A 16,734-nucleotide genomic window follows, 5' to 3' on the forward strand; every position below is an offset into this window, starting at 1 on the left:
TGTGCCGTCGGCTCAGACCCCCTCAGATCCCCTCAGATCCCCTCAGATCCCGTCCGAGCAAACAGCAGGTCCCTTCAGATTTTTGGGGCCTGCTTTCCCTTTTGTCTTGTCTCATTAAACAGGGCCTTCATCATCTACGGGAGTTTATAATTACTTTTCTTTTGGGGGACATGAGCAAGTGACCCCCATTTCAGGTGCTGATAAGAGCTGGTAAAGATACGCGAGAATGAAGGTGAAGAAAAGAAACTCAATTAATCCCCAAGATTGAACCCAAACTCAGATGAAAGCCACTCTGGAAATCCTGGTGTTCCCCCTGCACTCCTCTGGAGGATGGCCAAGAGTGTGTGGGTATGTGTGCGTGTGTGTGTGTGTGTGTGTGTGTGTGTGTGTGTGTGTGTGTGAAATATGACACACTGCTTATTTATTTACAGCGGAGGGAGGCTTTGCCGCTCCCCATGGCGGCCATGTGAGGGAGGCGTTAAAGCGGTCGATGAAGGGTGATTTGTATTCCCTTGGGCCCATCTCTGAAGTCTCCCGGCAATGTTTTACAACCACAGTGATGGCCTTTCAAAAAGAAAAAAAAAAAAACACATTTCCGCTGGCAAGGGGCGCGTTGGAACGGTTTCACTATTGGCTAGCCGCTAGTGTGCGTCCATCTCAGCCCACTGTTAAAGCATTTTGTAATCTCAACATCTCAACACCATCAATACTATAGGTGGCATAATCAGCCTCCTAGGGCCCTATGAAGAGATGGCACCAATTTTCCAATGCTTTCATTGGATATTGACACAAACAAACTCTTCGATCGAACCTGATACTCACCCCCCACTAGTGTGCCACCAACACAGCAGATGATTTTTGATTCTAAAGCCCTGTGCCCATTGCCAATGAGCATGAGGCAATACAGTAAAGCTTGAGTAGGGCAGCAAAAAGTGTCGCGAATGGGCCTGCATTTAAAAAAAAATGAAGGAATGGTCTTGATTCATACCTCGGTCAATCTAATACAAGGACAGCATTTTACTGCCAATGCATAAATCTAAAGAGCCCATTCTTCCCGTTTTACAGTGGCCAATAACGATGTGACCCCAAAACGCATCTCCACAGAAATAATCAATGCACTGTTATTCTGTTTTATTAAAGATCCAACCAACAAACTGGTTGTGCAATGAGGGACCTTGTGAAGAACAATGTCTCAATTTTTGATGCCACTATAAGGAGTTTCCACCATGATAACATCAAGTATTTCTTCAGTTATCTGCATCTTGAACTATTGACTGAGCCCTTTTTTGGCATATAATTAGTTCTGAAACCCAGTTTTAAAAAGGGAGGAGCCCATGTCGATTTGCAGCCTTCACACATTCGGGATGTTTTTAACTCATGCTTCAAGGTTCCCTCTCCTCCTCAGGACTCATTACCACATCAAACATGCAAATAGGCGATCAGCTTTTTATTCAAGCATTCTGATCTGCAAAACAGATCATCTTAAAATCTGAAAACCAGAAAAACATTCCCATTGTGTTCCACCAATGACCCTTAACCTTAATACCCCATGTTTTCTTAATTAAATCCAAAATTAAACCAGTAATTTGATGTTTAATTAAACACTTTGGAGGCAGGAGTCCAATTATGTTGATGTAGGTGGTAAAAGGCACAGACACGGCCACCTCAACTCCTCTTAAATAAATAATTATAATTTTATTCAGATTTATGACAGAACAACTGATTTGTGTGCAAGGACAATATTCAGCCTTGGGTTTATTAGACCTATTAGAAAACCGCAATTTCCACTGAAACGGTCATACACAATATGTGTATAAGGATAATAAAGAAAGATGGTCAAGCAGACCAACATACAAATATAACTGTATAGAAGGTGATGAGCTGGGTCCTGGTGGGCTTCTTCTGATAAGGTCAAGTTTGTAAGTCTGTCTCTTTCTGATAAGGTGCCCTTTCAGGTGTTTGGTGTGGAACCCGTGGCCCTAATCTTACAGGGAAGGGCACAGGCTGTCGGCGCAGCGTGGCTACGGACTAACAGGCTGTCAGCGGTGTTGGGCTGAGACTAATGGACGCAGCGCCTGTGACAAGGTCAGGCCCTCCAAACGGTCAGGCAACCTTGTAGATAAGAAGAGATTCCCTTGCCGGCTATGAGTGGTGCGAGGCCGTGCTGCCGCGGTGAGGAAACAGGAGCCCTGGTGCACCCTGGGTACTGTAATAACTCCCATGGGCTTAAGGCCACAGCCGCCCCCCGAGCAGGGCGACCATCAGAATGGAGAGGGAGGGAGAGTCCAGAGTTCTCTTCCAGTTTCTCGCTTCTGAATCCCCGGTGTTGACGGAGGAAAAACAGGGTCACTTTCAGATCTATCAGTGTCATGCCCACACACACACACACACACACACACACATGCAGACACACTCCCCTGCTCCCAATATCCAGTCAGCAGTCTACACCAACTCTGCACCCAAAACAAAAAGTAAAATCCTAGCAGGCAGCGCACAGCGTTACGTCAGAGCAGAGGCCTGTCGCCTCTGTCATTTCAGCCCCCTCTGACTGCCTCCCAGTGTGACCCATCCTGGTGAATGGCCACCCATATCATAAACTCTGAAATGACAGTGGCACAATGTTTAACCCCCTTGTCAGTCGTCCACCGGTGGCTTGCACAACGTCACCATCTGAACAAACCTGGCTCTCCAGACCGATGCAGTCATCTCCTGGGGTTGGAAATGGACAGTGCACGTGGTCCGATAATGGAGATAGCAGATGCTTTCTGGGAACCGGGGGAACTACTGGCGTCAGAAGAATCCGACCTCCTGAATGAGCTGACCATGGTCTAAAATGGATACTAAGAGCCGCGTTTTCATATGGAGACTTCGCTAACGCCAGTTCACTTCGTGAAATTTGCCTCCAGGGTTTTTTTTAGTTATCTGTGGGGGGGGATTAACTACCCATGCATTATTTCTGTCATGAGACCACCGACTTTTGTTAGGAAACAAACTTAAATAGGAAAATATATTTTTTTTTCTTGGTGAATAACAGGGTGTTGATGAAAAAATGAACTGCAGTTACCTATGGCATCAGATTTGGTGAGTATAGATCTTTCAGCAATGCATTGCTGTACCTGAACACCTAACGCCTACACAGGGGATGAATTATATTCACGTTTATGGCATCCTTAACCAGAGCAATCAGTAGTTACAGGGACAGTCCCCACCTGGAGACACTCAAGGTTAAGTGTCTTGCTCTGGTGCACAACTGTAGTAGGTGGGGTTTGAACCTAGGTCTTCTGGTTCATAGGCGAGTGGCTACTACCACCCTAAATTCATTTTGTAGTGTAAGTCTAGACAGTGTCCCAAGCAACTCGTTGTGGGTGTTGATTACAGCCCAGGGAGACGTGAAGGTGACTGGGTGATTCTGTATCGCCACCGTAGTAAAAGGTGGAAGGTACAGAGATGCGCACAGATTAATGTGTTTTATGTGGAGATAACCCTGATGTTCAAGATTAGGTGGAATGCATACACTAGAGTCGCACTGTGCATTATAAAATACTATTAAATTATGTATGTTGTTGTGTTATTTATTTCACGAGTGGTGAACTACTTGAGTATGTTAAAAATAATCTTCAGTATATATTGTATACATATACGTATAATATAATATACAATGATGATATAATATGTAATATACATAATAAACTAAATAAAATGGGTTAACTGGCTCATAATGTTATGTCTACTGTATAAAGTAACTGAGAGCATGAGGAACAGAAACAGACGGATGGAAAACCAATACGAGTTGAAGAAATAAAAGTGAAAGGCTTTGATTTCTTTCCTGTGCACGTAGCAGAGAGTGTAAATTAAGAGCATTAGGGGGTCTTTGATTGGGGACACAGTAGATGATGAAGTGGCCTGCAGTTGGGCCCGAGGCGAACCCCCGCGCTGCGGGAGGGTGGGCATGGGGGCAGCAGCCTTTCTTTACCTCATCACTGACAGCGGCTGTAGTAGGGGAGGCAGCGGGGCCGGGCGTCTGGGCAGCCGCTTGATAGTTTTATGGGCTGAGGGCTTTTGCTCTGTGCCATCCTAATGGAGCCATTAGCCACCAAGCTCACAACCTCGAGGAAGGGAGGGAGTCACCAAGCCTCACGTATATATATTCTTAAAGGTCCCCTATCTTGAAAGTTTTACTTTGTGAGATTATTTAACATGAATACGAGTTCCCCTTGCCTGTCTATGGTCCTGCAGTGGCTAAAAATGGTGATAGGTGTAAAGAGTGCTTCGGTCATTCTGCTTCGCCGTTCATAGAGCGGCAGCTCAGAGGGTCTGATCTGGAATTTGTCCCCTTATTTCGTCATAAGGAGGAAGGCTACCTCCACTTTCTCATGCTTTTCCACTCAGAGAATTTCCCACCTCTCCCCTGGAAAAACACAGACATGACTTCCTGTTTGCCCCAAACAGGAAATGTTGATGATGTCAATTTCCGCGTGCCTGCTCACTTCTATAGGCCGCTCTCCTCCTCATCCCACCTCTCTCCTCCTCATTAGCATTTAAAGCCACACACACAAATCCTATTGTGGGATTGGCTCAACGCGACTGTAATTCTGCTGAATTTCAGGAAGAGACATCAGCTACAGTATTACGGGACCACTAAGACCGATATAAAAGTCATGAAAATAATAATAGAGGACCTTTAAGCTTTCTGAAGCTTGAGCCGGGCTCATAGAAAGAGACAGAGCCTTCCTGTAGGACTACTGGAGATGAACTTTTAGGCCAGGATGGTATGAGTTGCTTTGAGGCCGTAGCTCCATGATCTCTGATTTTCACCAAGCTGTAAACATGAGAAAGTATGAAAATGGAGCAGGAAGGGAGCAGCTGGACAAGGAGATGGATGCAGAGATGCTACACTAGACAGGAGGGGGTTTAAATCACACAGAATGACAAAGTTAGGTGTGTGCATCTACAAAGGGCTGAAAAAAAATTCTGAAAATGTGACATCAGTACACACACACCATGCACTAGATCTTATATTGCACCATGGAAATATGGCCATTGGTGACTGTTGGTCATTTCATATGATTAACATCATGTTTATATTCAATAACCACTCAATGGTGCCTGTGAACGGGAGTTTAATCAATTTGGACGGCACCACATGTCAGGATCGCTTTCATCTGCAGTGACCCTTCCTCCTAAGGGGGACAAATGGAGCCAAATCCAGCAACATATGAGTTTCCGTATTAATTTATTCAGGCCTTTCCTTTAATATGCCAGTCGTCTATATTTGGGTCTGACTGGCCAGGAGACATGAATAATTACCGAGAGAAGAGCTCTGATGGTGGAGCAAAAAATGCCATTTCACACACACACACACAAGAATTCTGGGGCTTTTTCACACACTGCAAAATGATGATTTATAACACACTCTCGCAACACCAGCTACTGGACACACACTGCCAGACCTGTGCTTCACAAGCACACACACAAGCACAAGCGTTTCCCCTCTTCCCGCCTTTTACATTCTACCCCTCTTCTTTACGCCATCAGAAACAGAGACACACACACACACACACATACACACAAAGACAGCTCAGGCTGTGCTTCACAGATAGGCTCTCCCCAATTCATCAAAGGGCCAAAGGAGCGGCTGCACAGTTCATTGGGCTGCCAGGGCGTTTTCTCTCTCGCTTTCTGCTTCGAGGAGACTGACCTATGAAAGAGCATCGTTTTCATCATTTGCCTCGCTCTCGTTCGCCCTGACTCTCTACCTCGCTCGCTCCCTCTCTTCCTCTTTCTTTCTCTCCACCAGACAACAGCAGCAAAATGCTGTTGCTACGGAGCCTGCATCCTTTAATGTCCCCATGCCTCAAGGTAAAGTAAAATGTAAAAAAAAAAATGTATTATCAAACAAGGAAAGGTTCTAATGGAGGAATTGAAAACCAAAGTCGGCACCAATAGAGTTGACGACATTGGAAAAGCACTTGAGATATCAAATGAGCTGAAATTGTTATGGCTTATAGTCTTTTTTTTTTAATCAGACAGTGTGAAATGCTGTGCCTCAGTTCTGGCGTGACACACCAACTCTCAGAATGAATCAGCGAGCTGACAGAAAAAGAAATGGGCCTTTTGTTGTTTTTTTTTTTTTTTCTTTACTCGGTCGTCGAAGGCCGTGTTTACAGTGTGGGCTTCTCACAGCAGTGACAGGTGACTGTAAAACACCTACCCTTAAATAGACATCATTTTATTTTTTAGCCTTATATGGAGAATGTTCACGAAATGCCCTTTTCTATTCAATCCATGACGCAAACGCACTGAAGACAAAAAAAAAAAACGATTGCGGTGCCACTGTTCTTCATTCACGATTCAGATGTGACTTATCCAAAGGTAGCGACCCCTTGGTAATTAATCTTTGTGGGTGAGGTGTGGCGTTTAATGAGATCTGAGAGTGGGGAGGTGTCTTTGTGGGGCTGACAAAGAACACAAGGTCTCAGCCAATCAGGGGAAATTTAAATGGAAGCTGTGACAGTACATGGGCACTGTAGCATTTTCAGCCCTCCAAATCCACACCCTCACTTAAATGTCAAGTGTGTTTAAAATAAAAAAAATCGATAACCCATTATACCTGTAATAATAATAGAGCATAATAACAGATCACTATTGCTATTACATAACAATTGATCACTAAATATTGTATTCCTCAGAGCATCAGCTTGGCCATAAACAATATATTAACAAAGACACAAACACACACAAAGCCACACTGTACTTCAAGAATGTTATTTTATTTGTGCTCATGACATGGAGAACCTGAGCCTGAAGCTCTGGAAAACCTCTTGAATGGTACCAGTGCCAAATACTCTTCACACTATAGCTATAGGCTGGGATGCTCTGACATCCCATTTGATGAGGACCCTGGACCGACCCTGGTCCTTGTGCATCTTTGGCCCCTGGTGAGCTCATCACTGGAACATCAGTTTGCCTACTAGCCTGGCTTTTTTTACATCATTCCCTCTCTCACATGGAGACCGCTGGGAGCACTGTGAGAATCGTGTTCTTTGATTTCTCCAGTGCCTTCAACTCCATTGTATCCACAATCCTAAGAGACAAGTTGGAGGACACAGGAGGGGACCATCACCTTGCCATGTGGATCCTGGACCTCCTAACTAACCAAACACAGTACGTGAGAACTCAAGGCTGTGTATCAGAGAGGCAGGTCTGCAGTACGGGGGTCCCACAGGGTACAGTTCTGGTGCCATTCTTTTTCATCACCTACAGTACAAGACTTCTAGAAGCTGGTGGAAGACTCTATGATGTGGGAAGGAGAGATTCAGAAGGTCTTTCAATGTATAAGATCTCTGGTTCACATTCAGTACCACTATGCAAATACCATTTTGATGGTAATAAAACACAGCAATATAGGCATAATTAATTAATTAATGGAGGAGACTTCACAGCTTTTGTACATTCTTTCATACATATGCAGACATGGCTTTATTGCTTGATCTGTACAGATTGCTTAACAGTCACCATAGCCTCTTCATGAGATCATCACTGAGACCATCACTCAGCTACTGGACAGTAATGTGGCTGTCAGAGGCAGGTATGGAAATGATCTAGAACTGTTAGATAGCTACAGAACAAAATGTAAAAAATAAACCCAATGCCAATGAACACGTGTGCTATTGTGTCAGTATGAGGCATGCAGGGGTGAAGGGCTGAAATACTGCACGGCACACCTGGACACCCCAGGTGATACGATAAGGGTCTCCTTTTGTCAGGGGAACTGTCAAATTAGCGGCGGCTCGGCAGGCACAAACGAAGCCGTTGGGGAGCTCGCCAGTGGCACCACAAGGCATGACAGATGAAAATGTGACGCGTGGATCCCTCTCTGCGGTGGCAGATCAATAAACTGCCCGGCAGTGCACACAAAAGCCAAATGCAGTCTGATGAGGGGAGTTTGAGGGATATGTGCCTTTCAGGCCAGCAGGTCACCACTGTCAAAGACAATGGCATCGTTTAATAAAGTGAAGTGTTTGTCACATGTGATATACAGCAGCACAGCACACGGTGCACCCAGTGAAATTTGTCCTCTGCATTTAACCCATCACCCTGAGTGAGCAGTGGGCAGCCATGACAGGCGCCCGGGGAGCAGTGTGTGGGGACGGTGCTTTGCTCAGTGGCACCTCAGTGGCACCTTGGTGAATCGGGATTCGAACCAGCAACCTTCTAATTACGGGGCCGCTTCCTTAACCGCTAGGCCACCACTGCCCTCATTTGTGTGTGTGCTTGCGTGTGTGTCCACCTCTCCATTAGCAGACTCTTATGAACATTTATGCACACACACACACACACACACACACACATTGAATGGATACACAACACGTTTACCCCTGACTGCTCTTATTACGAAGTCTTTTCATGCCTGCTGCATTCAGACCAGGGGGGAGGGGCCCGCGATCGCCCCCCTCCCTGCAGGTGCTGCAGAGTACAGCTGCTCCCCTTCCCACAAGCCCCGGTCACGTCAGTCACTCGTCTACATGCAGTCACACCGACGCCCCCCGGGGTATCCGCCACGGGCCTACCACTACAGAGAATGTGTGTGTGTGAAGTTGAAAGGAAGAACTGAGCTCACCTGGTGAGTGGTGGGTTTGACGAATCACCGCCTGCTGCTGTGAGGTACTGTGACGCCCCGACGCAGAGTCACTAGAGCCTGCACATGGCACCATACCTTACAATGGCACAGGCTACATCATTTGTTAGCACTAAAGTGGCGTGAAAGTTCCTGCTCCCCGGTCGGACTCACTTCATTTCTCAGGAGCACTGTATACTGCAGGACAAATGAAACACATGAATCCCAAGATGCCTCTCACACAAAATGAATATATACCTGCGATATATAGTTTTTAAATAATGTTAAGTGGAACTGACTAGTGTAGCTCGTTACTGGATGCCAAATAAGCTGCATCACTCCATTTACATTTGCATGGCGCTCTCTAGCAGAGATCTAGAACTCAAATGAAAGGACAAGGGTGGGAAGGGGGTTAAAAATGGAATGTTTTTTTTTTTTTATGCTTCTCTTTCCATGTTTCTTATCTGAGCCAATGCAGCAGGTGCAATGGCATAACTGGTGAAAGATAAAGTCCTCGCCACAGATGCTGGGATGTGTGGGCTGCTTCTCCAGCTCAGTCGGGCGGCCCGGTCTGATCACCGAGCCGCACCTCTCAAGGAAGGGATTGACAAGCTGGAGGCGGAGGAGAGGCGAAGGATTCTTCTCAGCTTGATGAAACAGACGGAGCGATAAGGACGAGAGTCGCTCAGAAAGACTGCCTGAGTCCCCTTTGAGCCGGTTGCTATGGGAGAAGGAAAACCTGAGGAGATGGGAGGCGATGTGCCACTGCCCATGGCGCCATGACTTCACCGAATGACATCATACGGTGACACCACAACGACCTTATCGTGACCATCAGACATAAGCCTAGGCAGGGAGCAAGATGATGGAAGACAGCTTTTCATGAACCCATTGTAGAGCTCCTGCTCTGACCTGGCTTTTCCTTTAGCCTCCCGCAGCACCAACTGAGTCACCCTCAGCCCTCAAAGTCCTTGTTCACGGCCATGTCTACACTTCTGTCAAGCATGATCATGGGTAAAGATAAGTAATAAAAAAAAACTTTCCTAAAAACTGGTCCAAAACAGCCATTTCGTTAGGGTAGTGTTCACTGCTCGGCTGAATCCTTTTATTGTCTAAAGGTCTGAGCTAATTCAACTTTGGCTTCAGTACATTTGAATCAGGACTCAGACTTTGGGAGGTGCTCAGCTCCCGTAATTCAGATTGGAGTTTTGTATTGTGCATATGTGTGCTCACCTCTTGTATCTAGGATACTGCGCTTCCACTTTGTCGATGCATTTTGTCATAGAACGTATCCCCCGTCCATGTGTATTGTCCTTGTACTGTTGTGCTGTGTTGTTCTAGTACACTCCCTCTTGTGAAGTCGGGCATATGTGTCTTCCATCACTGCCATGTTGCCGGCGACGTGACAATTTGAGCAAAGCAGCTGCAGTGCATCTAGTCACAACAAACCAAACATGTACACATGAGAAGCCGAGGCTGATGTGGACTCGCACAGCACATTAGCTGGAAGCAGCCAGGCAAGCACCATCACAACGTTGGAAAATCAGATGCTTTACATTCAGTCCTCTGGTGATTGTAATATGTTATACATTTTTGGTTGTGTGAAGAATCAGTTACCTGCAGAGCATTTGAACCAGCAAAGACTAATTTTTATTTTTCCCTTGACTTCATCTAAAGGATCCATTCCTGTCCACAGGCAATGTCACCACAACTCCCATTATGCCACTCGAGACTCATCGTGCGATTAGATGACGACCGTGACCCCTCACACTTTTTTTTTCCTTCGTTTGCACATCCCCCGGGCGGCAGCATGGACTGAGATCAAAGCTTGGACACCCCAGATGAAGCATTTGCATGGCTCGCGTTAAGCCAGGGGTCCCCTTCTCACTCGGAACATATTTGTGGACTCTCTTCTCACGTACAGCTTGATGTCAATTCAAGAGTCATGCCTTCCGGGTATGGCAGATGTTGCAAAATGAGTTTCGAGAATGGAATTAATGATGTGGCGTTGAGGCAAAAAGCGCCCTGTGCTGGACAAAATCAGGCAAGGAAATAAAAAATGTGCTATTTTTAATACACTAATACACAGAATAGAAACAGAACAACAGCCATGTATTGTAAGCATGTATTGACATATATTTTAGAGGAAGTAATTGAGCCATTTTCATGACGTGATTGATTATGCCACAGTTCTGACCACTCATTATGATTGGCTGAAAGGAATCCTGTGAGGCACTCTGCCCGAATAGCATTGCTCAAAGTTGTGTTTTTGTGTTGCAGCGTTGCCAGTGCCAATATCAACCACAACCCCCCCATGTATTATTGCATGACTAAAATCAGTCTTATGAAGTCGTTTGTAATGGATACGTGATGGTCAATGCAACGTCGACAACTGAGGATAACCCTTTCACTATCCTATTTTGGATAAAAGTGTGTCAGTGCAATGGCTTGGACCTGGTAAACGTTAACGCCACCCCCGACTGACGTGTTTCTCTGCAGATTCTCTTATCTGAACTACTGAAATCACGGCCCTTTCAACAGACTCACTTCTTCCTGGATCAAGGTCGCTCCGCGAACGGCCACAGTCTCAGTCCTGCCGCACACCGAAGGCCGTCACGACTCGCAAGTGTTCTCATTCAGCGCCGTTCTGAGCTATTGACAGTGAATTGAAAAGAGTCAAAAAACATTAGAGGTATTTGGCCTCAATAACCCCTTTCAGTTAAGTTTCAACGTGAGTCACCGTCAGAGTCTCCGTCTACACCTGCGCTGCGGTGAACGGTCTTTGACCAAAACTATGCAAAACTATTGCTGTTGCTCATGAGCGACCTAACTGCAGCAGTCTCCAGAGCCCCAACGCTCTGCCGCCTCATTTGTCAAAGCTGACCCCAAAAATCACAGCTGTTTTGTCATTTATCTTCCCCAACTTCGCCTCTATTTTAAAGAAAAGTCTACGTCCACGGATTTTAAAAAAGAAAATCATGTGAGGAAGTAGAACAAAAACTAGTTTATTCTTAATCGGGAATGTGAAAAAAGAAACCCAAAATGACCACGAGCAAACGCTTTCACAACGTTGCTGAATGAACTGAAGTTAATAATGTTTTCAAAAAAACATTGATTTAGATGAGTCACCTTGAAAGCCACAGACACCCTTATTATCCATTATTTGCCACCGTGTCATGGTAAGTGCCACATAATGAAACAGAGGGTGTCGCCCAGTCTATTCAATGCAGGTTCATTACCCTTATCATTAAAAACCTAGCATTATCAGCTTAATTAATATTAGTTTTAAATGGCATTTCCTTTTTTTTTAATTACATTCTTTTTTTCAGGGTCTGGGCAATGCACTGCAACAATAGGACCTTGTTCCCGAGTCAAATTACAGAACTGTACCTCACGTCCCCCTAACAGCAGCGACACAATATTGTGACAAAGGTTCCCATGGTGTTCCGTCAGGAGCAGGAGGAGAACTGCGTTCACCTGCAGTCACCGAAATTTGACCTTACGGAACGTTTTTTTGAGAGCAACAATGAGTGAATAAAAATCTCGAAGGTTACTTCTCTGGTTCCTCCAGATCGGCCTGTTCGACGTCAATAAAACATGCAGAGCGGCATCGTAAGACCTGAACACTCTGGGTTAATCCTTGCAGGACGCACCCCGCTTGGTGAGCAATTAACATTCGTTTCCATCGTCTGTGGGGGCCTTCATATATAATAAAAGCCAGTCTCTAATGAACAAGAGGAGCACAAAAAGAGAGATATTTAATTCATGTCAGCCACTTCCGTTCTCGGCCTTTTAGCACACTTGACTGCATTGGACATGAACGTGTGGCAATATGAAGGAGTGAGTTCTAATGTAATTGCATTCGCTGAATAACTTCCAGATGAAGGAGATGTGCTGTTCCCCTTCCTGCTAACAAAGGCAGATCATGCGACCGACAACAAGGATGTTGCCTGACCTTATGCTGCTTCCACAGAGCGAATACACACACCGCAAACACAACTCGGTGGGCAAAGGCAGTTTTCGGTTCGATGCTGGGGAGAGCGGTTCTGTCTGGGGGGTTTCGACTTGTCTGCTGTCAGTCACAGTAAAAGAGAGCACTTTGTCCACTCGCAAAGAAGTAAGAATGATGAAAAAAAGCACATTTAAATAAAATGATGTAACTACCCACACCGGCCATGCTCCTATGAAGTCAGGACCTTGCTGACCAACTGGATCAGTCAGTGGTCCTCAAAGAGGGCGTCCATGAAATGCTTATTCACTTCTATCAGTTTTCTTTCATTGCTAGCCATAAAAATATCCAGGCCGCGATATCATTTCAAAACGAATCCGACCCATTTCACAATTTTATCAGAATTTTGAATGAGTTTTTGTTATTGGTGCGGGTGAAATTGAACATGTTTGAAAATGGCATAATACATATGTACATAATAATAAATTATTTGTTCAGGTGGTCCCCTGGTTTGAATACCACCAAAATAAGTGATAATGAACTCAGTTGTTGTCCCTTTGGCAAGTTTCGATGCGATCCTGTGATGGCTGTCAGGTTTCGGTATCTATTTGTTACCTCAATATGAAACACAAACCTCTAAAACCAGTAAATGTTGTTTCGTCTCTGGCCTACACAATCCACAGCAATGAATCTAAATGGGACTTGATCTAAGCTTACACTTATGTATGATATATCAGTTATATTAGCTTTAATATGTTCGTTTTATGTTGATAGAGCTCGCACTTTACTGTGGCTTATTGCTGCAATGTTGTACATCCTCCGAATGGATCAACATATAAATCAAGCCCTTCAGACTGTAAAAGCTTGATCTGAAGTGTTAGGTTCTGAGAACCTTCTCTCCTGCGGCATGCGCTTCCTCTGGGTTTCGTGGTTCTTGGAATCTGGGCTCGGCCCCGTGCGGCAAAACGTTCGTTGGAATGCAGCGGCGCTGCTCGGGGTCCGGGCCCAGCAGAGATTCTGCAGCACTCGAGCACGAGCACGAACACGAGCACGAGCACGAGCGCGCCATTATTGTGATGCCGCCTCTGTTGTAGCACGGCCCCAATGACAGCGCAACGGCTTAGCCCTACTGCAGCATTCACTAGCACACCCTGACAGCTCTCTCTCTCTCTCTATCTATCTATCCTCACTGCAGACTCCAGACGCCTGATCAGAACGCTGCTCGTGGCCACGGCATAACCCAGCACGGAACACTGCGGAAGCTCCACGCGCCCCGCCGCTGTTAGGAAAATGCCACGTTTTGGAGGATGCAAAAGATTACAGGGCCGTGGATTGTTGCCAGGGCGACTATTAAGATCAGTCTGTCTATAAAATAATTATATGCCACTGCGGTGAGAAAAGAAAAATGTATAAAAAGACTCTTTTTCTTTGTTAAGCTCGAAGCTGCCGCCCAGCAATTAGCTGTTGTGTTAATAGCACCAGTCATGTGGTTCCAAAGGCTGGGGTGCTATTTACAATGTGTGTGTGTGTGTGTGTGTGTGTGTGTGTTTGTTGGGGAGGCGGTTATAAAGATGTGAGCTGATGATGGAATAATTACATCAGTCTGTGTATAAACAGATGTGCGTGTTTATGTCACAAAGCTCTCAGCGGCCAAGCAACTTCGCCGCGCGTTCGGAGACCAAGGAACGAAATAAAATGCACAGTTGCCCCGAGCTAGAGCGGTGCCACCGCACCTCAGAGCAACAAATGAGACGAGGCGCACTCCTCTCGCGGATTGCCAGCGTGCACCATGGGTGTAAATAGGGGTCGCTGCGACAGCTAATTAAAAATGTGTAAAAAGGTGACAAGAGATTACATAATTGTTGTACCAAAACCATGTAAAGTGCGAGGTTATGGTGTAGACTAGTGGGTAAGTAGACTAGTGGGTAACACTATGAACCGGAAGACCCAGGTTCAAACCCCACTTACTACCATTTTGTCCCTGAGCAAGACACTTAACCCTGTGTGTGTCCAGGGGGACTGTCCCTGTAACTACTGATTGTAAGTCGCTCTGGATAAGGGAGTCTGATAAATGCCATGAATGTAAAAATTAAAATTTAAATACAAACAATTTTTAAGTGCTGTGATAGGCATTGCACATGCGGCTTGTTCACTACTGTCAGGTCACATGCATCAAAATGAGCCAAAACACACAGCAAATTGATGGAACGTGACATAATTAATTCAGAACCGGGTTCCTCAATGCCTATTCTCAACTTCCATTTTTTCTTTTTATAAAACCACCTAATCTGGCAACATGAAGCATAAGAATCTGTCTTGTACCTCCTCCTCTGTTAACCTCAGTTTTCTATCCTCATGGCAGTGATGGTGAAATGTAACCTCTGCAATAATCATCTTGACAGCACATCATCTACCAAACCAAATATGCAGATACAAGGCAGAAAAGAGTCTAGATGAGTGTCTTCCTTGTACCTTTAGCAATGGGGGGACCAGGCGAGCAGTACTGGAGGCTCGGAGTAGACGAGGTGCAGTGCGAGGTATAGTAAGGGCTTACAGGCAGTCCTACTTGAGGTGGTGCTACTCCAAGTTTGGCTTTGTGGGGCCAGCATCAGTATTTTGAACCTGATGCGTGCAGCTACTGGGAGCCAGTGGAGGGAACGTAGCAGAGGGGCGGTGTGGGAGAATTTGGGAAGGTTGACGATCAGTCGTGCTGCTGCATTTTGTATTAGTTGTAGAGGCCGGATGGTACATAGAGGAAGACCAGCTAGAAGGGGGTTATACGGAAGGGAGTCACTACATCTTAAACTACGGCTTGAAAATAGACTCTACTGCAGCAAAATCCTAGATGGTGCAGGCAGGTGTTGGAAAGTAGGGGTGTCCGGTGGCACCCATAAGCCTGCTCCTTGTAAAAAGCTGCGGAGGGTGCAGCAGAGCGACGCTAGGTGAAAGGAGGCGAATCTGAGCATTACGGCTGTTCCACTTCTCTCTGTGGCAAGGCGGTGCGCGTCCAGAGCCATGCCACTGCTTTTGATTGGTGCAACTCCCCAAGGGTGGCAGACGCTGGCACGTAGCGCTGTACTGCTGCCTCTGCCAAACTAGACGGCCCAGAATCTTAGCATGAATTAATCTATGCTTTTTATTCTTGGGTTTAAGGTACATTTCTTATTTATTTATATGAATACGTCACAACACGTCAGTCATGTTGGCAAGCCGACTGATGCCCCATCACAAAGGAGGCACCTCTGTGTGATGCGACGCCGGCTTATTAAGTTCAGCGGCACCCGACGAGGATCGCAAAGGAGTTAATTAAATTTGTTGGTCCTATTAAAGAATGGTAAACACTGGGATTACAGTGTGATGGTGGCTCGGCTCCATCACGCGGCGCCTCTTGTTTATCCAGCTCTATCCATAGGACCAAAAAAAAAAAAGAACGCTCACAGACAACACTGGAATCCACGCGGCGGATTATGGACTTTTCTGAAAAGAGCTCCCACTTCATGCTCAGGTGCCGCAATCTGTGGCTAAGCGATAATAGAAGCATGATCGGAGCATTGCTTCCTGAAGCCCGCCATGCATACATCCGATCATCTGCATTTCGTTTGCGTGCTTTTTTTTCCATTTCCCACACGTGCTGCATATCGGCGTTCGCACCTTGAGTGCTTGTCTGCCATAAAACCAAAAAAGGAGAGAAATGTGGTGAATGTATCAGTGTATTTGTGTGTCAAGGTGTCTTCCATCCAAATGACAGAAGCCTGGACCTTGTTAAATCCACGTGGCACCTTAAAACAGCAATATTATAGGAGGAAGTGGAATTCATGACAGTCCTCACTGACGCCATTACAGTGCATCTTCTAGGCACTGTACGTAATTACAAATGAACAAGGAAAGGCTGGTTGGGTGAGCTGTTCCTCCTTTTCAAAATACAGACAGCTACAAAGCAGCTCATTTCTGTAAATCATGAAGACGTGTGCTCTGACATCTCTTGACAAAATGAAAGCTTTCTAATTGAATTTAATGCAGTAAAGGGCCATTAATTGAGAAAAACACACAGAATATTGACTGCATAGCATTTAAGATTCAGTGCTTATACAAACACCATCATTCAGGAGTGAAATGGCACTCCGAGCGGATCCCTCAGCAACAGAGCCCCGGCGTTTTATCGTCAACA

The 16,734-nt window shown here is 45.6% G+C and overlaps 1 protein-coding gene across 1 annotated transcript in view; it reads right to left on the reverse strand.

The window, feature by feature from the left end:
• Nucleotides 1-16,734, reverse strand: part of grin2aa (glutamate receptor, ionotropic, N-methyl D-aspartate 2A, a) — a 102,532-nt gene that overhangs the window by 81,727 nt on the left and 4,071 nt on the right. The gene's annotated exons all lie outside the window — the stretch shown is intronic.

Source organism: Denticeps clupeoides, chromosome 7, assembly GCF_900700375.1.
Source record: "Denticeps clupeoides chromosome 7, fDenClu1.1, whole genome shotgun sequence".
In the NCBI taxonomy this organism is placed as follows: Eukaryota; Metazoa; Chordata; class Actinopteri; order Clupeiformes; family Denticipitidae; genus Denticeps; species Denticeps clupeoides.